Genomic DNA, 23479 nt, shown 5'->3' on the forward strand with positions numbered 1-23479 from the left:
AATTTTAAAAAGTGACATTTCGGAGTCCCATCTATCGTAGTAAAATCTGATGGTAAAAACTGTGGCTCTTTCTGTCAACATTTGGGATTGGTTTGGGACCAAACAATATGTAGTCCAGGTTTAGCTACTCTTAGCCCTAATACAAACGTGAGCCTCAGTTTCTCTCTCCAGCTCTACTCATCTCTACTGTTTCCTCATGTAGCCACTATTTTAAATTTTCTGAAGCAAAGTTTGTCATTTCATCAAAACAGAATTTGTACTTCAAGTGGGATCATTCCTGTAGCCCCAGAATTATGGCTATATATTAAAAGTAAGGGAAAATGGTGCTACACACACCACATCTAAATACATTGCATCTAAAATTTGGAGAGCAGCCAACTAGCCACTGAAGTTAAGGTGGTTACTTCTCTGTGCTGATGACTTACACTGTTCCTCTCGACATGGACTACCACCGTCACCATCACTCTTATGTAACAGTATATGAAAACATCACACTGTACACCACAAATATATACAATTTTTGTCATTTAAAATAAATTAAAAAGTAAAAACAAACAGAGCATAGGGAGCATGGCGGGGAGATTATCACAGTGTTGTGTTTTGGGGGGAGATTATCACAGAGTGTTGTGTTTAGAGAAGTTATTGCCAATTCTCACTCTACGGGAGAGAGGAGAGCATTTTCATCTCCCCAAAGCCAAAAAGGGAGGCATCCATAGAATAATTGGCAGATAATGGGGGTTATTGAAGAAACAACCAGCCTTGTGTTTCCTGGAAACAAGCTTGTTGAGATTCAGAACATAGGGCCTCTCTCATGATATCACTGGAGACATCGTTGATGAGAAAATTCTTAAGGAGCTTAAAATGTGTCGTCTGGAGTATTGGGGTGTGTGTAAGCACACAGATGGATTCTTCTCATCTGGAGACTTCTGAATGCAAGAAATCTCCTAGGAGACCCATGCTAATAAGTGCTGAAAGACCTGTGGTACCATGTATTTGAGAAGAGGAGTGCAACCTTCACTTATTCCAATTTGAATAGTGCTTTCACCATTTACTAGCTGGATAATCCTAGTCAATTTATTTAAGGATGATAAACTTTATTTTGTTCTTTTATAAATAGAGTAAGTAAGGCCAGTATCTTACAGTAAAGATGAAACATGATAATATTTGTAAAACTACTGAGTACCTGGCAATAATTTGTTGATATTTTTATTGGTATTAGGGAGGATACATCTGTGGGCTCTGGAGTTGTATGTTAGAATCCCAGCTCCACCACTTACTAAGATACATGATCTTGGAGAAGTCAGTTCAGCTCTCTACCCCTCAGCTGTTGCTATGAGGATTACCAAATCAATTAACAGTGCTCATCATAGCTCTTATAATCTTGTTAAGCATTAAAGTCAGTTATGTACATATCTGTGTCTCTCCAGTGTATTATAAACTACTTAAACACATGTGCATGGCCTTGCATGTCTTCTTGTTGCCACTTCAACTCCATCACAATCAAAACTAGCACCACTATGAAATACATACACTTACATATAAATAAGCATTCAATAAATATTGAATGAATTTGAATTTTTGTTTTTAATTCTTGGAATATTTGAGAGATTGTCTTATTCATATTATGGTTAGAAATAATAGAGCCCAACTTAAAGTAATTTAAGCAATTTTTTTTTTAAAAAAAGAGGAATGGATTTTATTGGAATATTATAAATTATTATGGAAGCCTAGGACAGGTGGGTCTCTCAAGGGGCTGAAGCCAGTTCTTGGGAAATCATTAGCAATGCAGACTATTCTCCCTGCCCATCTGTCCCTTTTCTTTTCCACAGAGATGCCTGCTTCATTCATTCTCTCTGCTTAGTGGCTTGCACACGACAGGAAGAAAATAAGTTTATTTTTACTCTAACGTTTAATCTCCTTTCTATTGACCAGCTCAGCTGACTGATCATCTCTTCGCATCTTCTGTTTCTGTCAGGAAGTCTGCTTGCTGTTCCTTTGTGGACAATTTTTTTTTACTTTCTTTTTTGAAATTACCTGGCAACTTTATTGTAGTGAGTGGGGATCAATGACAGTGTAATGAGGCAATTAGCAAATTCTGATAGTTCCATCTACTCCATGTGAAAGTCTCTTGATGTTTTATATGGTACTCTTTTTTTTTTATTATTATACTTTAAGTTTTAGGGTACATGTGCACAATGTGCAGGTTAGTTACATATGTATACATGTGCCATGCTAGTGTGCCGCACCCATTAACTCGTCATTTAGCATTAGGTATATCTCCTAATGCTATCCCTCCCCCCTCCCCCCACCCCACAACAGTCCCCAGAGTGTGATGTTCCCCTTCCTGTGTCCATGTGTTCTCATTGTTCAATTCCCATCTATGAGTGAGAACATGCAGTGTTTGGTTTTTGTCCTTGTGATAGTTTACTGAGAATGATGATTTCCAATTTCATCCATGTCCCTACAAAGGACATGAACTCATCATTTTTTATGGCTGCATAGTATTCCATGGTGTATATATGCCACATTTTCTTGATCCAGTCTATCATTGTTGGGCATTTGGGATGGTTCCAAGTCTTTGCTATTGTGAATAGTGCCACAATAAACATACGTGTGCGTGTGTCTTTATAGCAGCATGATTTATAGTCCTTTGGGTATATACCCAGTAATGGGATGGCTGGGTCAAATGGTATTTCTAGTTCTAGATCCCTGAGGAATCGCCACACTGACTTCCACAATGGTTGAACTAGTTTACAGTCCCACCAACAGTGTAAAAGTGTTCCTATTTCTCCACATCCTCTCCAGCACCTGTTGTTTCCTGACTTTTTAATGATTGCCATTCTAACTGGTGTGAGATGGTATCTCATTGTGGTTTTGATTTGCATTTCTCTGATGGCCAGTGATGATGAGCATTTTTTCATGTGTCTGTTGGCTGCATAAATGTCTTCTTTTGAGAAGTGTCTGTTCATATCCTTTGCCCACTTTTTGATGGGGTTGTTTGTTTTTTTCTTGTAAATTTGTTGGAGTTCATTGTAGATTCTGGATATTAGCCCTTTGTCAGATGAGTAGGTTGTGAAAATTTTTCCCATTTTGTAGGTTGGCTGTTCACTCTGATGGTAGTTTCTTTTGCTGTGCAGAAGCTCTTTAGTTTAATTAGATCCCATTTGTCAATTTTGGCTTTTGTTGCCATTGCTTTTGGTGTTTTAGACATGAAGTCCTTGCCCATGCCTATGTCCTGAATGGTAATGCCTAGGTTTTCTTCCAGGGTTTTTATGGTTTTAGGTCTAACGTTTAAGTCTTTAATCCATCTTGAATTAATTTTTGTATAAGGTGTAAGGAAGGGATCCAGTTTCAGCTTTCTACATATGGCTAGCCAGTTTTCCCAGCACCATTTATTAAATAGGGAATCCTTTCCCCATTGCTTGTTTTTGTCAGGTTTGTCAAAGATCAGATAGTTGTAGATATGCGGCGTTATTTCTGAGGGCTCTGTTCTGTTCCATTGATCTATATCTCTGTTTCGGTACCAGTACCATGCTGTTTTGGTTACTGTAGCCTTGTAGTATAGTTTGAAGTCAGGTAGCGTGATGCCTCCAGCTTTGTTCTTTTGGCTTAGGATTGACTTGGTGATGCGGGCTCTTTTTTGGTTCCATATGAACTTTAAAGTAGTTTTTTCCAATTCTGTGAAGAAAGTCATTGGTAGCTTGATGGGGATGGCATTGAATCTATAAATGACCTTGGGCAGTATGGCCATTTTCACGATATTGATTCTTCCTACCCATGAGCATGGAATGTTCTTCCATTTCTTTGTATCATCTTTTATTTCATTGAGCAGTGGTTTGCAGTTCTCCTTGAAGAGGTCCTTCACATCCCTTGTAAGTTGGATTCCTAGGTATTTTATTCTCTTTGAAGCAATTGTGAATGGGAGTTCACTCATGATTTGGCTCTCTGTTTGTCTGTTATTGGTGTATAAGAATTCTTGTGATTTTTGCACATTGATTTTGTATCCTGAGACTGCTGAAGTTGCTTATCAGCTTAAGGAGATTTTGGGATGAGACAATGGGGTTTTCTAGATATACAAACATGTCATCTGCAAACAGGGACAATTTGACTTCCTCTTTTCCTAATTGAATACCCTTTATTTCCTTCTGCTGTCTAATTGCCCTTGCCAGAACTTCCAACACTATGTTGAATAGGAATGGTGAGAGAGGGCATCCCTGTCTTATGCCAGTTTTCAAAGGGAATGCTTCCAGTTTTTGGCCATTCGGTATCATATTGGCTGTGGGTTTGTCATAGATAGCTCTTATTATTTTGAGATACGTCCCATCAATACCTAATTCATTGAGTGTTTGGAGTGAGAGTGCACAGTTCTTGTATCAGCTTAGTCTACTATTTAGACCAGAATCTTGGATTCACTATACCTTGGTCCCAATTCCAAATATCAGGAGGGGAGAATGATTGGCTCAGATTATATCTGACCACTCTTGGATGAATCAATTATAGTGGTGCAACATTATGTAATAGAAACATGTCTGTTAGGGGCCACCTATGTGTGTGAAAGGGCATCCTACATTACAAGGTTCCTAGGCAGATACTCCTATAAATATTTACCATAGAAATCCCAAGAAATATTTTTACTCATTTTTTATTCTCTGCTTAGATTTCTTCATCTAAAAAATCAAGACGGCAAATTTTCTGCTTATTACATGTTTTAAAGTTGACTTGTTAAAAACCATCATGTTCAAAGAGAGATACATCTGGCCTTATATAAATTTTAGGTATCCTTCACAAAAATGAAGGAAATAATCATCACTTGACTTACGATTTGGGTTTTCTGTAGACATCCATGTAATAAAGATGAGCAATAGGCTCTTATTCCTACCAAATGATAAGTGAAAATATGAAAATAACAATATATAAAATATTTCCGTTAATAAGGTTCACTGTCGGTTGTGGTTTCAGTTGTTGTTGTCTGTTTTTGCGGTTTTTAAAAGCTTCAAAGCAGCCTGATTGGTTAATGAAAGAGGTGGAGCCTTCATATTATGAAATGTTCTCATCATCAAATTGATTATTGCCAGGGATAGGGTTTCAATTTAGCATTCCAGGGTTCACACAATTGGATACTCTCATGTCTATAAAAAGAAAACTCTTGCCTGGGGCTGAAAATTAGTGTTTGCCTAAGCTTAGATAACAGGAAAATAAACCTTGCATAAATGTAGAGATAAACAAAATGCCATAAGAAACATGGCAGATCTGCATCCTATTCCAAAGGAAATTCAAGAATTTATTCACATTGGCAAGCTTTTTGTAAAGAGTCTTTACAAAAGATCTTAAATATATTTCAGATCTTCCTCTTCAGCTCTTATACCTGTTAACTGAGCATTATGTCTCTTATCTCTAACACAGCCCATGCATTCCTTTAAAATTACCAAGTGGATTTTGTCTGTTTACCTTCCTTTCTAGTGCACTTCAAGGAATATACTGTTAGAAACAAGTCAGCAATGTATGTCAGGTAAAGAGTGTGTGCTCATTATAAGCCTGCCAATAACTTTTATTTGTACAGTATTTTTTTCCAAAATATGTTTGCTACGTTGCTCATTCGATCTTCAAGACAACACTGTAAGAGTTAAATTTTATAACTAAGTCCAGAAAAGCTTAGAGGTCTTTCTGGTATTTAATCCACTAACGTAATTCTCCAAAAACATATTTGTTGAATGAATGAAGCAGTAGGAATACTGAGTTGGAGTTTTAAGGCCTTATTTTTTTAAATCCTAGCCTTTCAATTTGGTAGTTTGGACGATGTTGGGAAAGTCAGTTAATATTTCTGAATCTCTGTTTCCTCATCTATACATACAAAACAATAATACTTGATTTACATGTTTCTTGTATGGATTTGGTGAATTAGGGAATGTGAATACCATTTTTTAGGATCTGGCCTATACTACATGCTTAATATGTATTTGTGGAATAACTGAACTTACATCAAAGTGTTGCTTGAGAACTGTCTGCTTCAGAATTAGCTTCAGGTTAATTCAAAGATTTTTAACTTTCTTTTATGTATTTCATCATTAACAATATTTATATCCTAGCTCTGTTCTCCTCCGTGGGGAGCAAGGGCATTGCTTCACCGATATGGCTCTGAGAAGGATTAAATATTTTGAAGAATAAATTACACATACAATTTTAATCTCATCTGAGAACACAGCCTCATCATTGTTACAAAGACTATGTTAAGTTATGTAATATAAGTAGATGCATTTCATAATCCAACTCCTCTCTGCTACTATTAGGTATCTGGAACACTGCATTGAGAATAGTTCCAAGGCCAATCTGGTTTAATAGAAAAGAACCCCATGCATTTTTAGCAATAATTACCCTTAATACAAGAGAGCAAGAAGAACCCTTTTGCCCCACCCATAATACTCCCTCAGTTATAGAAAGAACTTTTTTTTTGAGACAGTATCTCACTCTGGCACCAAGACTAGAGTGCAGTGGTATGATTACCATTTCCTGCAGCCTCGAACTCCCAGGCTCCTACCTCAGCCTCTTGAGTAACTGGGACCACAGGTGCACACTACCATGCCCAGCTTATTATTATTATTATTTGTTGTAGAGACAGGGTCTCACTATGTTGCCCACACTGGTTTTGAACTTCTGTTCAAAGAACTTTTAAGAGCTTGAATAAATCACATCAACAGATATATTATCTTAGAGAGGTAACTCAGCAAAGAAATGTTGAGACATGATGATAATGAGGTAAGCAATTGTTAGGTCTTAGAAGTCTTTACAGACCATGCTATGGAGCTTAGATACAACTCTCAGATGCTGGATGTCATCAGAGAGTATGTAAAAATATGAGTGACATGGATGGTTTTCTTTCAGTTATCAGTGATCCTTAAGCCTGATTGACAATTAGCTTTAACCGAAGAGCTTTTAAAAATTACTGATAAATGGGAAGAGCACAGAGGATTTTTTAAGGCAGTGAAAGTACTGCTTATGAAACTATAATGATGGACACACATTACTATAAATTTGTATAAACCCATCAAATGTATAATACCAAGAGTAAACCCTAATGTAAACTATTGACTTTGGGTGATAATGATATGTCAATATAGGTTCATTAACTATAACAAATGTACCACCCAGGTGAGGGATGTTAATCATGCATGTGTGGGGACAAGGAGTATATGGGAAATCTCTATATCTTCTGCTCAATATGGAGTATATGGGAAATCTATTTTCTGCTCAATTTGGCTATAGACCCAAATCTCCTCTAAAAACAACTTCCCTAAAAAATAAATTCTCTTAAAAAATACTGATATCCTTTGCCCCACCTGAGACCAAGTAATCATAAGCTCTGGGTGTTGCCCAAGCAACAGTACTTTATTAAGGTGATTCCAATAGATAGTCAGTGTTGAAAACTACTGAGCTTGATCAATCTTTGTTTTAATTATATCTACTTGCTTCATCCTGGGATACACAGGTGTGATTTTTTTTTCTCAAACCCCCAAATACATGCAGTCTCCTTTTGAGAAGCTATAATTTTCTACATCTAAAAATATCACATCATAAAAATAATGCCCTGATTTGGCTAGTTGCTAGTCTGTGGGAAAGAAGCTTGGGATTGCCTTAAAAAGAAAGGTATTACAAAAATGCCAATGGCTACAACACTTTCCTATTTAGAAGAAATGAGGAACCAAGCTTAGCCAGTTGAAAGAGAAAATGGAAACAATGATAATGCTTTAAAGATGATATGCTAGTCTAGTGTTTCTCAAAGTAGGGCTCTTGGACTATCAGAAGTCTGTGGATGTCTACAATCTCTCCATGATAACTGATCTTTAATTTGGCCTTTTCCTTTTTTATCATAATCTAAAAGTACTGGTAGAACCATGTGCTGTTTTACCTGGATGACCAACTTTTAACTGAATGTGGCCTTGAGATTTTAGTGTCCACATTGGTATTTGTGTTTACAGCCAGATGGGTGCCAAATAGTGCTATAGTCGACCTTTGAACAACATGGATTTGACCTGCACAGGTCCACTTACATGGGGATTTGTTTTAATAAAAGTTACACTGAGTGTGACGCTTCTCCTGCCTCCCCTTTCATCTCCTCTATCTCTTCTGCTTGTCCACCTCTGAGACAGCAAGACCAACCTTCCTTTTCTTCTTCTCCTCAGCTCATACAATGTGAAGATGACAGGGATGAAGATCTTTATGATATATTTTCTCTTTCTTATGATAGTCTCAATAATAACATTTTCTATTCTCCAGCTTAATTTATTGTAAGAATATAGTATATGATACGTATAACTTACAAAATATTGTTAATATAGTATTTATATTATTGAGAAGGCTTCCAGTCAAATACTAACAGGCTACTTAAGTTTTTAAGGAATCAAGAGTTATACACAAATTTTACATGACATGGGGGATTGGCATCCTTAACCTCCAAATTTTTCAAGGGTCAAGTATACTTTAATTGTTCTGAGCTAATAAAAAAGAACAGGGGAAGACTCAATATGTAATGATCCATTCAAGCCAAATGTGTGAATGGTCTCAGGAACCACTTGTTTGAATACAACGTAAATAATACAAAAAATTTCTAGGAGAATTGAATTGTTATATGGCACACACCGATGACATGCCATGCATTTCAAAAAAAAAAAAACATTCAGAAGTAGTTAATACCACATGGAAATTGCAAGAAGGTGACACAATTACAATAAACCGTTGGACACACTAAAATAATGATTTTTTATTTGGATTGTATTTGATTTTTTTTATTTGGATTGTATTATATGTAAGTTGTAAATCTCTTTTGGTTTAATATTTGTATAGGAACTATTAGCATATAGAACTTAAGTCATTTAATCTTATGCGTATGTAAATAATACAAAAATAATTTAATTTAAATGTAGGAGTTCTAGGAGAATTATTTTTCTTTGTTAAGGGTATATTACTTCAGTTTGAGAAAAAAATGAAAACTTCTTTTGTTTAACAGATGATTTTGCCATTGATAACTTCTAGTCCTATAGACAGATGGATAATTAGTATATTTAGAATGTCTTTTTTTTTTATTATACTTTTAAGTTCTGGGATACATATGCAGAACGTGCAGGTTTGTTACATAGGTATATATGTGCCGTGGTGGTTTGCTGCACCCATCAACCTGTCATCTACATTAGGTATTTCTCCTAATGCTATCCCTCCCCTAGCCCCCAACCCCTGACAGGCCCTGATGTGTGATGTTCTCCTTACTGTGCCCATGTGTTCTCATTGTTCAACTCCCACTTATGAATGAGAACATGCGGTATTTTGTTTTCTGTTCCTGTGTTAGTTTGCTGAAAATGATGGTTTCCAGCTTCATCCATGTCCCTGCAAAAGACATGAACTCATCCTTTTTTATGGCTGCATACTATTCCATGGTCTATATGTGCCACATTTTCTTTATCCAGTCTGTCATTGATGGGCATTTGGGTTGGTTCCAAGTCTTTGCTATTATGAACACTGGGCAATAAACATAGATGTGCATGTGTCTTTATAATAGAATGATTTATAATCCTTTGGGTATATACCCAGTAATGGGATTGCTGAGTCAAATGGTGTTTCTGGTTCTCCATCTTTGAAGAATCGCCACACTGCCTTCCACAACGGTTGAAATAATTTACACTCCCACCAACAGCATAAAAGCATTCCTATTTCCCCACATCCTTTCCAGCACCTGTTGTTTCCTGACTTTTTAATGATCTCCATTCTAACTGGTGTGAAGTGGTATCTCATTGTGGTTTTGACTTGCATTTCTCTGATGACCAGTGATGACGAGCTTTTTTTCGTATGTTTGTTGGCCACATCAATGTATTCTTTTCAGAAGTGTCTGTTCATATCCTTTGCCTATTTTTTGATGGGGTTGATTTTTACTTGTAAATTTGTTTATATTATTTGTAGATTCTGGATATTAGCCCTTTGTCAGATCGATAGATTGCAAAAATTTTCTCCCATTCTGTAGACTGCCTGTTCAGTTTGATAATAGTTTTTTTTTATTATTTTGCTATGCAGAAGCTCTTTAGTTTAATTAGATCCTATTTGTCCATTTTGGCTTTTATTGCCATTGCTTTTGGTGCTTCAGTCATGAAATCTTTGCCCATGCCTATGTCCTGAATGGTATTGCCAAGGTTTTCTTCTAGGGTTTTTATGCTTTTAGGTCTCAGGTTTAAGTCTTTAATCCGTCTTGAGTTAATTTTTGTACAAGGTGTAAGGGAGGGGTCCAGTTTCAGTTTTCTGCATATGGCTAGCTAGTTTTCTCAACACCATTTATTAAATAGGGAATCCTTTCCCCATTGCTTGTTTTTTGTCAGGTTTGTCTAAGATCTGATAGTTGTAGATGTGTGGTGTTATCTCTGAGGCCTCTGTTCTATTCCATTGGTCTATATATCTATTTTGGTACCAATACCATGCTGTTTTTGTTACTGTAGCCTTGTAGTATAGTTTGAAGTCAAATAGTGTGATGACTCCAGCTTTGTTCTTTTTGCTTAGGATTGTTTTGGCTATACAGGCTGTTTTTTGGTTCCTTATGAAATTTAAAGTAGCTTTTTCTAATTCTGTGAAGAAAGTCAGTGGTAGCTTGATGGGGATAGCATTGAATCTATAAATTACTTTGGGCAGTATGGCCATTTTCACGATACTGATTTTTCCTGTCCATGAGCATGAAATGTGTTTCCATTTGTTTGTGTCTTCTCTTATTTCCTTGAGCAGTGGTTTGTAGTTCTCCTTGAAGAGCTCCTTCACATCCCTTGTAAGTTGGATTCCTAGGTATTGAATTCTCTTTGTAGCAATTGTGAATGGGAATTCACTCATGATTTGGCTCTCTGTTTGTCTATTATTGGTGTACAGGAATGCTTGTGATTTTTGCTCACTGATTTTCTTATCCTTAGACTTTGCAGAAGTTGCTTATTGGCTTAAAGAGATTTTGGACTGAGATGATGGGGTTTTCTAAATATATAATGATGTCATCTGCAAACAGAGACAATTTACTTCCTCTCTTCCTATTTGAATACCTTTTATTTCTGTCTCTTGCCTGATTGCCCTGGCCAGAACTTCCAATACTATGTTGAATAGGCGTGGTGAGAGAGGGCATTCCTTGTCTTGTGCCGGATTTCAAAGGAATGCTTCCAGTTTTTGCCCATTCAGTATGATATTGGCTATGGGTCTCAAAACATAGCTATTATTTTGAGATACAATCCATCAATACCTAGTTCATTGAGAGTTTTTAGCATGAAGGGCTGTTGAATTTTATTGAAGGCCTTTTCTGCATCTATTGAGATAATCATGGTTTTTGTCACTGGTTCTGTTTATGTGATAGATTACATTTATTGATTTGCTCATGTTGAACCAGCCTTGCATCCCAGGGATGAAGCCAAATTGATCTTGGTGGATAAGCTTTTTTATGTGCTGCTGGATTCAGTTTGCCAGTAGTTTATTGTGGATTTTTACATTGAAGTTAATCAGGGATATTGGCCTGAAATTTTCTTTTTTTGTTGTTGTGTCTCTGCCAAGTTTTGGTATCAGGATGATGCTGTCCTCATAAAATTAGTTAGAGAGGAGTCCTTTTTTTTCTATTGTTTGGAATAGTTTCAGAAGGAATATTACCAGCTCCTCTTTGTACCTCTGGTAGAATTCACCTGTGAATCCATCTGGTCCTGGGCTTTTTTTGGTTGGCAGGCTATTAATTACTGCCTGAATTTCAGAACTTGTTATTGGCCTATTCAGTGATACAACTTCTTCCAGGTTAATTTTGGGAAGGTATATGTGTCCGGGAATTTGTCCATTTCTTCTACATTTTCTAGTTTATTTGCGTAGAGGTGTTTATAGTATTCTCTGATGGTAGTTTGTATTTCTGTGAGATCAGTGGTGATGTCCCCATTATCATTTTTTATTGCGTCATTTATTTCTTCTCTCTTTTCTTCTTTATTAGTCTGGCTAGCGGCCTATCTATATTATGTTGATCTTTTTCAAAAAAACAGCTCCTGGCTTCACTGATTTTTTTGAAGGGTTTTTCGTGTCTCTATCTCCTTCAGTTCTGCTCTGATCTTAGTCATTTCTTGTCTTCTGCTAGCTTTTGAGTTTGTTTACTCTTGCTTCTGTAGTTCTTAATTGTGATGTTAGGGTGTCGATTTTAGATCTTTCCTGCTTTCTTCTGTGGGCATTTAGTGCTATAAATTTCCCTCTAAATATATTTCTATTTTCATACAAGAAGTATAGAATCTTAGCGAATAATCTTTAAACCCTAGAATTTTAATTAAAAAGCCCACCTCCATAATATTTTAAGTTTCTTTCTACTTTTTGAGAACTTAACTTGATTTATTTTCAATAATTAAAGAATTTATAGTTCATAAATCGCTTTAGGCAATCATACGATGATTTTATTCTCATGAAAGTCCGTGAATTAGAAGTCATGGTTGCAAATATAGTTTTTAGGGCCAGACTTTCCTAAGTACAAATTCCTCATGTGCTATTTATACTTGAGTGACCTTGAGCTAAGTATATAACTTCTCAAAGAACCTTACCCATATGAAGATAATATTGGTACCTATGTCAGGCAATTGTGAACATTACCAAGATAATCTTTGTGAAATGACCTAGATAAAAGAGAAAAGTATGATATTCATTAATATCTTTTCTGTGTGTGACTTGATCAAAAGTTTTATGGATCAGAGTAAGAGATCTGGCCGGGCGCAGTGGCTCATGCCTGTAATCCCAGCACTTTGGGAAGTTTAGGCGGGTGGATCATGAGGTCAGGAAATCGAGACCATCCTGGCTAACATGGTGAAACCCCGTCTCTACTAAAAAAAAACACAAAAAAAATTAGCCAGGCATGGTGGCAGGTGCCTGTAGTCCCAGCTACTCGGGAGGCTGAGGCAGGAGAATGGCGTGAATCTGGGAGGCAGAGATTGCAGTGAGCCGAGATTGGCCACTGCACTCCAGCCTGGGCAACAGAGTGAGACTCTGTCTCAAAAAAAAGAAAGAAAAGAAAAAGGAAAAGAAAAAAAGGAAAGAGTAAGAGATCTGCCACTCTGGTTTTCTACTTGATTTTATGTAATACAATCTCCTGGTTTTCTCATCTGCAATATAAGATTGTTAGACCACCCTCTTTTGTGACTTCATTGATCTTAATCTCCTAATTCCTCAATGAAAGGACATGTGATTGAAATTATGTCTACCCTACCTTAACTGAAATCCTTAGGGTCAGTTGTATTTCAAAATTCAGAAATATTTGGATTTTACAAAGGTTACACATTGTGTGTACCAAGTATTACATAACAGTCCCCAGCAGGATCTGGGGCAGAACTCCATAATCAAACGTTTTAGTATTTCTATCATAAAATATATGAATAGTCACACTAAGTAGAGAACACGAAAACTATTATATAAATAGCATTACATTATTTTATGTTAGGTTTCTGCCACCAAATGAGTTTTGATATCAAGAGTATATAAAACTTTTCATTTTAGGAAAGTTTTAAATTTTAGGGTTAAAGATAAGCATTTATGCACCTGTGTAAACTACTCCATGGATTGCTTCCACCACTAGAAGCATGCTGTAATAAAAATATGATATAATAAAACTCAAAATTCTGGATTCAGAAACTCTAATTCCATCTTTGATTCTTACTGTCTAGCTTTGTGAAATCAAGTAACTATATTTCTCTGAATCGTAGTTTCTGTATTTGTAAAATCAAAGTTTGAATAAGAAATTTTACAGGGTTCCTTGTAAGATTAATAGTGTATTTCTTTTAGGGAGAAGTGAAGGGGGAAAAAGAATATAAATGTATTTATTGTCACTGAACTGTACATTTTAAAAAGGTAAAGACATTAAATTTTATATGTATATTTTAACTCAACTAAAAAGTGCATAAAAATTTTAAGTAGTCCATTTATCTTAAATGAATGAAACTATGGACACTATTAGTTTAACTATAATATAACCTAACTAATTCATTCAATGCATAAATATTTATTAAGTCTTACTATATGCCAGCACTTTTCAAAGTCTTGTAGACACTATGATGAGCAATTCTGCTCTCATTAAATTGATATTCCAGTGGAATGGAGACTAACAAAAAAAACCCAGCAGATAAACAAATAAACAAGAATATTTCATATACTGATTGATGCTATAATGAAATTTAAAAAGAAAATAATTATAGAGAGTAACATGGGACAGATATTTAAAGTTCAGTGGTAGAAAGTACTTCTCTGTGGAGCAGACATTTGAGTTTGAATCACAAGGATGAGATTAGTTCTATGAAAATACAGGGGCAGAGCATTCCAGAAAGAAAAGATGACAAATACAAAAGCCCTAAGGCAGGAAATAGGCCTGTAGAACTGAAATATAGAAGTTAATAAGGGAGTTACAGGAGATGAAACTAGAGGAAAAGGTAAGGTCAAGATTGTGTATGGTTTTGCAAGCCATAGTAAGAAAGGAATGATTGAAACCAACCTTTTGCCTTAAGAATGCTTGTATAAGACCTATTAATCTCCAGAGACCTATTATAACCAGCCCAAAGGAATAAAGCCTCTATTTGTCTCAAGGAAATGTTAAAATGAAAATAAAATTCAGTGATACCAAATAAAAGTTCCAGTGAAATATCAAATCAAGAGCTATAAGAAATAAATGCAATCATTTGATTGAGCTGCTAAAACAAATTGCTTCCAATGGTTTCTAGAACCTTTGTACAGAAACAAGCCATAAATAAGTTTATCAGCAACAGTTTTAGAATAATTATCTGACAGTACATCTTTAGGTATTGTAGGCCAAGTGCAAAATCAGACAAATAAGAGAAAAAGCCAGATGCTATATAAACTGGAAAGATATGAATTGTAAATATCAAAAGATACTCCTCAAATTCATTCAATGTAGAAACTTTTTATCTGTTCTTAACAACACAGAACTATTAATTATTGAAACATTTTATTGTATATTACTAATACTTATTGGATGTATATCAATTCCAGTTATACAAATGCCAAGAAGCTTATTTTAAACGCAAAACCCATTTTTAAATGGTCAGAACTCCAAAGATGGTGGCTATCGCTATCGATTTCTATAAATGCAGCAATTAGAGTTTACATAGTTTAAAAGAGAAACTGACATATTAATACCTATTGCTTACCAGATTCTGTCTTCCTTAGGGCCACATAGCAAGTCCCTAAACCAGCATATGTAAATCCATCTATGCTTTGCCATAGTTCCTGAAGACATCCTTTGTACAAAAGTAGGTTTCCCAAGAATCCCAGCAATTTTTTGAAATAAATTCAACTCAAAGTATTCAGACTATGAACCTAGCCATTGTTTTCAGGTGTGTAGGCAATAAGTACAAGCCGGGGTACCTATAGTCAAAAAATTCAACCTTTGGGGGAACAGAGACAAAACACATAGTAAAAGGATCAATGCAATCTGAAATATATCTGAATGCTTAGAAATGTGATTATCAGTAAAGTGAAATTTATACTCTGCTTTCTATACTATAATAGCAACTAGTAAAATCATCCTATGCCTTTGCTTGACACAAGATAAGGTCTTTCCCTCTTGAAAGGAAACTGTAAAAACATTCTTTCTAGTCTGCATCCAATAAGATAAAGACACTCTGATGATATATTTTAAGTTCTAGTAATAAAAGGATGTGTCAGCATCCTTACCACCTAAAGACCATAAATAGCACAGTTTGTTCAGTCTCCTGAAAGATGTTCTCAGAGTTCAGACCCAATTCTATTAAGCACTAGTCCCAACCCAATTTATATATGATTAGAAGACACACATGTCCTTGGATTGTCCTCTCTATAAAACATTCTAGTGGGCTGGTAAAGATAGCTCTACACTGTACCTTTTCTTCTAATATTATTTCTCTTTCTCTTCCACCTGCATTGTCCAAAGGGACAGTGATTTAGATTACACGTATGATGAATTCTCTGAAGATCTAACACTGACTCAAGTGGATGCTCCAGAATTCATCCTAGAACTTGACCTAGAGATCTGTTTTGCTTGGTGTTTCACTTATGGGCTTCCTTAAAGTCCAAACTCTTAGAAAATAATTTAAAGTCGCATTGAAAGAAAAAAAAAGATGCTAATTGCTTTTGGTTTCCACGGCAAAACAAAAACCATCCACTCACCTTTTACTGACAAGTGACATATTGAGAATAAGAGACATTTTCTCAAGCAGTTTGCCTTATAAAGAAATTTTAGAATCAGACAACTTAGTTTTAGAATTATAAAAAGATTTTACTTACCCTCAGCAGGGGCACTGCTGGCATTTCAGACAAGAAAGAGATTCATTATATAAAACTGTCCCAACCATTTGAAGACTATTTATTTTTCCTGGAACTTTTTCACTAATTGCCAATATGCCTCAGTCATGTGACAAGCAAAAAATTCCCACCAACACTTACAAACAAGCCTTGAGCATTGTAACACCCTTGAGTTGAGAACCACAAAAACTACTTCATTCTGCAATGAATAGACTTGGAAACAAAATGCTTTGCTACAGGATAGAAAGACAGTAAATGCCAGAGTTGTGACTATTTAGAGCTTTTTCCATAATAACACACCTGCCTCTAAGAAAAACATACGGTAAAAATGAGACCCATTTTCCTCATTTTCTCCATGGAAAGCTAGTTGATAACATCATCAAATATTTAGAGTGGAATGATGTAATCTATCTAAGTCATTGGCACTACATAGAAATATAATGCAAATAAGAAACAATCTTCCAAAACTGACAAAAATATTTGACTCCTTCTAGAAACCTATTTAACACTTAGTCAAGAGTGCATTGAAAAGAGTGAAAGAGTAAGTAAATATAGATAAGAATACTTTCTTTGACTTCGACTGACTGTCTGACCTTAAGTTATACTATTTATATACTCTCTCCAGGCCTCAGTTTCTCCATATGTTAAATAATGCATTTGTGTTAAATTATTCTTAATGATTTCCTCTCTAAGAAATTTTTCACTTCATGGTTTTCAAACAGATTTCACTTAATGCAGTTCAAGTTTATTTTATATTATGCAAAGATAGGTAAGAGAATTCCAGTCTCTTATAAGACGCCTCCATTTATACAGTTTTATTCTACTATGGACAGGGAGTGGAGTTTTCTGGGTAATCAAATAAGCTGGCAAACAAAAGAATATATCATGTATTACCAATAGTATAATTTATTCCTTCAGCAAACATTTACTATTGAGTATCCTTTTTACTATTCTAGGTTCTAGAGGCACATATGAATTACCTGTTTTCCCTGATTTCAAAGAAACCATAGACTGATCAACAAGTGAGGTATATAAATAGAACATTAAAATACAATGTGGGCCAGGTGCGATGGCTCATGCCTGTAATCCCAGCACTTTGAGAGGCCAAGGTAGGCGGATCACCTGAGGTTGGGAGTTCGAGACCAGCCTGACCAACGTGGAGAAACTCCATCTCTACTACAAATACAAAATTAGCTGGGTGTGGTGGTTCATGCCTGTAGTCCCAGCTACTCAGGAGGCTGAGGCAGGAGAATCACTTGAACCTGGGAGGCGGAGGTTGCAGTGAGCTGAGATTGTACCATTGCACTACAGCCTAGGCAACAAGAGCAAAACTCTGTCTCAAGAAAAAAAAAATACAATGTGATAGGCATTATAATTACAAATATAATTATTAGACTAAGCAATGAATTGCACTTACCATTACAGTGGTAATATAAATAATGAAAAAAATTATTTGCTGATTAAACAAATAGATAAATCATTGGCTTTTGGGGTTATTGTTATGGATATAAAATATTAAAATACCATAGAAAGAAAGATATTCTGATTAATATAGGACTCCAGTTACTAAAATATCAAATAAGTATTTTTTTCCCAACTATTTTTGCTAAAGTGATTTTAAGAAAATGAATAGATTTTGGAGTATTAAAAACTTGATTTGAATTCCAGCACTGACACTTAGATGTTAGGTGGCTTTTAGACAAATTTTATCACCCCTTAGAGCCTGTGTCATCATTTGTAAAATTAAGAGAGTTGTTGTAAGCAATAAATAAGGTAATGCATATAAAGTGGCAAGTTCATAGAAGATCTTTTATCAATATTAAATATCTTCTCATTTTCAGTGTGGAAAAATTTAATGTCATGTACCTGCCTTCAGAGATAGTATTTTATATCAAATTGAATTTTCCAAAAATAGTTGCAATACTTTTTGTTCCACATGCTCTTGCTAATGTTTGTCATCCCTATTGAGATGCAGAGTCTATGAATCCTTCCCTTGAAACTTTTATAGCACCTGTAGTAGCCTTTGTGACTACTTGCCTCAATTAATAGACTGTGGCAGAAGTTATGTTATATTTCTTTCAAGATAGTCTCAAAAGGAGATGCAGCTTAAGTCTGACTCCATCTTTCTTGAACTATGTATCTTTGGACCCTCAGATAACATTAAGACTTCTGGTTGCTCTGAAGTAGCCATGGTGGAAGAATTGCATGGAGAAACCACACAAAGATAGAGCAAAGATGCCCCAACTAGAAAGATTAATAAGGATTTTGTGATTCTTGGATAAAAAGTACATTCAAAACCCTAAGTGTCCTCATTGTTACTAATGTCCTAAATCAGAGCATATGATAAAAACAGGAGAAAACAAATTATCAGCTCCTGTTCTCTGATTATTTGAAAAGTATGAGTGCAATTGTTCTAAACAATAAATAACAGGCACAAGTAAATATCTAGCTCATGAAATCAAAATCTTCAAATATAGAAGGAAAGACATGCCCATAAGAGAAGATAAAATTTTTGAAAGTAAGTTAAGTTACTAAGTATATTCTTTATAGCTATTTTGTCAAGTTGCATGTAAAATTCTTTTAGAAATCTAGAGAAAAAATCTATCCTAATGTGAAATATTGGCAGATGACATTCATGCAAGCAGCAGTTAGGGATTATAGCAAAATGGTTATTTTTTTAAGGTGCATGCTATTATGCTATCAAAGGCTTAAAATATTAGAATGAGTGATTTTTCTTTAAAAGACTTTTTTTGGTAAGAATACATAGTTTCTTTATTTGTATGTAATGTTAGCACTTCATTACTAAATTAATTTTTATATCAAAATCTGGATTCTCCTCAAAAGAGAGGACTCTAATATCAAGAAATCTAGATTCTTACAGTAAAACAAACAAGGACATCAACAATAAAAATAGATTGGTACTATAAATTATAAGCTTAAGAGTTAGGCTTGGTTTAAACTATGGCTTCACTCAAATCCAGCTGCATAGCCTTGGGCAAACTGCTTAACTTTTCTGAGACTTAATTTCTACTTACGTAAAAGCAGTGAAATAATACATTTACCCAGTGGGTTGTTGTAAAGAATAAGTGCAACAAGATATGCAAAGTTCTTATCACAGGACATAGTACGTATTTGGTGCTCAATAAGTTTTAGTTCCTTGTAATTCTTCCTTATATACGCAGTTTTTAATTTAGAAAAGAGTAGGTATTACTTAAGGATGACTTGCTTTCATCAGAAAGTATACCAGTGCACTAAACAGATGGAAAGAAAAAGCATCTTTATAGCTTCACCCCTTAATATCTCACTTCAATCCCTCTCCTCAGCTCTTTACTATAGAGGGAGGGTTACATGCATCCCTTTCTCGTCCATATTTCTGGCTCTGCCCATGGTAAGGGAGCTATTTCTACCCAGCAATTAATAGTACAGTATTGATTTACTTCTTTTCTTTGGTTTTAACCCTCCAGAAGAAGAGAACTGGTAAGTAAAATGATTCATACTTCAAAGCCCCACCCTGACCTAACACACATCAGCTCCACGTACCTCCTTTGGTATACCCCAAACCTGTATTTGTTCTATAAATGGTCCTCTCTACCTGTCTAGGGTACCTGTCTTGGGCACCTTATGCCTCTGGAGAAAATCAAATTACTTCAGGAATTGGTAATTGCACCAGATTTATGATCTCCAAGCTCTGTGGGACCTTCACTACTGCCGAGTTATCCCAAGTCTTCTATCGCCACCCTTTTGTATCTCTTAGCAGATTATGGCCTCTTGAAGTTATCAGACAGCTTTCAACTTCCATACCACCTACAGAACTATTTATACCTGTACTTGTATTTTAATCCTCCCCTCTTGACTCAGAATAATGGTGTCTCTTGTGTTCATTGAAGGCACCTAAGTCACCAAGAGCACTGAATGAATGCTTGCCAATTTACAGAAGCAGTAGATGACAAAATTGTATGCAATTGACATGGCTTTTCAAACTGAGTATCTCCCCTTGTAACAGGTTCTATTCGGTCTTTGGAAAATTCTTAATTGTATGCTGCACACATATTCATTTGCTATTTTTTAGGTTAAGTTTATACTTCTAAACACACTGTCTATTTGTAGTCTAAAATTTAACAGATTAGTTTATGCTCTAGTCCAACATTTTATTTTTTAATTATAAGAGATCACCTAATGAAAATATATTTCTTTCAGTAGGAGATTAGCCTATGTTCTTTAAAAAAAAAAAAAAAAAAAAAAACTTAACAAAACAGAAAACAAGCCAACTAGCTTTCCTAGCTGTGACAAGTTTCTGTTTTCAAAAAAGTAATCTTAAATAAACTACCAGTCTTTCCTAACTGAGTGCATTAATTACTTCACCTTAAAATATGTATAAGGTGATGCCTTAAATTCACAGGGCAAAAAGAGCAAAAGCCTGAAAAAGATGAAAAGAACACAATTTACAGATATTGGCAAACACTTAAAACTCCAGCTTCTATGAACTTTCCCAAATAAACCTATAAAGCTCATAATACCGTGCCTGTTACTTAGAAAGTATATACTCAGTAAACCACAGCTATTTATCTTCTGTGTCAAGAACTGTTTCCACAATTCGAATCAAGTGTTATATGGAACTTTGTACCATGATTTTATCTCTTAATAATCTTAAATTCAAACTCTTATAATACTTTATGGTAACTTATCTCATAGAAATTACAGAATGGAAATCAATGTTATCTCTGATTCTATGAAATGAACTAGATTTATAAATTGGGAGCAGCACAAAAACAACATAATGTCTACTACAAAAAAGTCAATATTTGAAAACTAGTTTTATTACAAATGAAGTAATTTTTCAAAAGTTTAAAAGGTTAAAATAGAAATTTAAAAAAAAACTATAGGTAAAAATGTCATTGTCAAATCCCCATGTTGTTCTTACTGAAATTAAGTAAGGGTAATTTCATATAATAATATTGTCATGGATGTTTTAATAATCAAAACTCTAACAGTTGAGAAAATAAATTGTGTATATGTTTCTCTTTTGCACCTATGTTATTATCAGCCTCAGGTAGTAAGCTTTACTCAGGATAGCAATCTATCAAAAATGCATGCTGAATATTTACTAAATTACTATACTTTTTGACCTCAATCTCCTATCTTAATAGTTCTTCACTCCTTTTTCAACTCCTATCCTTTAACCTCACAGAGATATCCATCACTTTAATCTTTTCATTTTTTCCTCAGTCTACTGATCCCTTTTCATCTTGTTCTTTAGCCAGCTTGAACCTAATGGCTGTTCATTTGAACTATTTTCTCACCAGTATCTTTGATTTCTTTTAGTGCAGTTCTTCAGGTGCAACTCTTCAGCAAAACCCAAATCCCAGATAAATACTGCATCTGGTCTCTCTCAACTCACATCTAGGAAATGAAGCTCTGTGGGAAAGGAACTCACACACACACTAAGAGCAATTTCTATGTAGTCAGTTTCCACACTCAGCTATGCACTGTCCTTTAATCAACTTCCCCTCTCATTTCCCTCAAAAAACTTCTCAATCATCCCCATCTGCCTCCAAGTCCTTAGTTGCCTTTAGCTCCTCATTTTGACAGATTAGATAGCCCTCAGCCTCCTAATAAAATTGAGGTCATTAGGTGTGTTCTCCCTGCACAGGTACACCACAGCCAGACCTAGAAAGCTAACCTACAGCCACAGCCATCCTCACCCTATGCCTTTTCCTACTCTCTTCTGTTCTGCTCTCCCATCTATACCAGAGGTTGGCAAACCTGTGGGTCAAATCTGGCTTGCCACATGTTATTATAATGGCAAACCTGTAGGTCAAATCCGGCTTGCTACATGTTATTATAAATAAATTCTTATCGAAAACAGCCATGCCCATTTGTTTATATATTTTCTGTGGCTGCTTCAATGCTACAAGGGCAGAGTTGGGTAGTTGCTACAGACATCTTATGGTCCTCAAAACCTAAAATATTTACTACCTAGCCCTTTACTGAAAAAGTGTCCTGATCTCTGATTTATATCATTGACATCTTCCTCTTTCCTAAATCTTTTCCTTCAGCCTGTAAATATGGTCATCTATGTTCTAGTCTAAAAATGTTAGTTTAGGGTGTTTTGGTTTTTTGTTTTGTTTTGCTCCAACTCTCTCCAGTTGTATACCAAATTCTTTCTTGCCCTCCTCATAAAACTTGTCCAGGGAGTATGTCATATTCTCTTTCTCCACTTTATTTTTTTTTCATTCCTTTCTTCCTGTAACCTGATTTTTGCCCCTACTACTTTGTTGAAATTGACTCCTATTAAAATTAATGATGACCTTCTATCTGTCAAAGTTAAATTTTTAAATGTCTAATCCTAAACTAATTGACTCATCTTTAGGTACGCTCCCCTTAAAACTCTGTAATCCAACATTCTTAGCAAAGAGCACATAGCAGGACCATTTCTAGAGGCTTCCACCTTAATGCTATCACTAACCGGAATTACTCTTAATTATTACAAGTTGTTGCTTCAGAGATAAGGGGTTAATTTTACTATTCCAGTCTGAGAAAAGTAATCAAGTCACCACAATATTGTAGTAAATGGGAGAAGAAAAGCTACTGGAGATATCAGTCAATACACAACCTCCACCCTCACCATATAGGATGCAAACAAACACTTGCCCTTGAAGAACACATTTGCCCCAATTACCCTTCCTTCTCTCTCTTCTAGGGTCATCACCATCATCTGTTCACTAGCGAAAACTGACCAAAAGATGTCCAAGACACACCAGAGTGCAAGGCTTTCTCAGTTATCTCTTAAAGTGAAGAATAATAACCACATAAGGAACACAGGGCCTTTATTTCTCTGGGAAAATTGATATCCCTATGGACTAATGATATAAGTGTATCTGGAAAATATGTGAGATACCCTTTTAGAGATGCAGATGATTCATCACAATTTTAATTTCTTATAATGATGCTTAGCACAGGATAAGCAAATAGAAATTGAATGTAGAAACCAACAACACATGTTCACTTATTTAATATGGAACTCCAATATTCTTGAATATAAACCACCACATTAATGAGCAAAAGTATAACAAAATTGAAAGAACATAATCAACTTTCTTTTAGGGTAGGAAGGCAGCTACTTAGGATTCTTCCTCACTTATCAATTAAAAGAACCATGAAACTAACAAGGAGACAC

The 23479-nt window shown here is 35.3% G+C and overlaps 1 protein-coding gene across 11 annotated transcripts in view; it reads right to left on the bottom strand.

Moving 5' to 3' along the window:
- The window catches only part of DLG2 (discs large MAGUK scaffold protein 2), a 2173778-nt gene that overhangs the window by 1535412 nt on the left and 614887 nt on the right, over positions 1 to 23479 (bottom strand). The gene's annotated exons all lie outside the window — the stretch shown is intronic.

The sequence above is a fragment of the Pongo abelii genome, chromosome 9 (assembly GCF_028885655.2).
Source record: "Pongo abelii isolate AG06213 chromosome 9, NHGRI_mPonAbe1-v2.0_pri, whole genome shotgun sequence".
NCBI lineage: Eukaryota > Metazoa > Chordata > Mammalia > Primates > Hominidae > Pongo > Pongo abelii.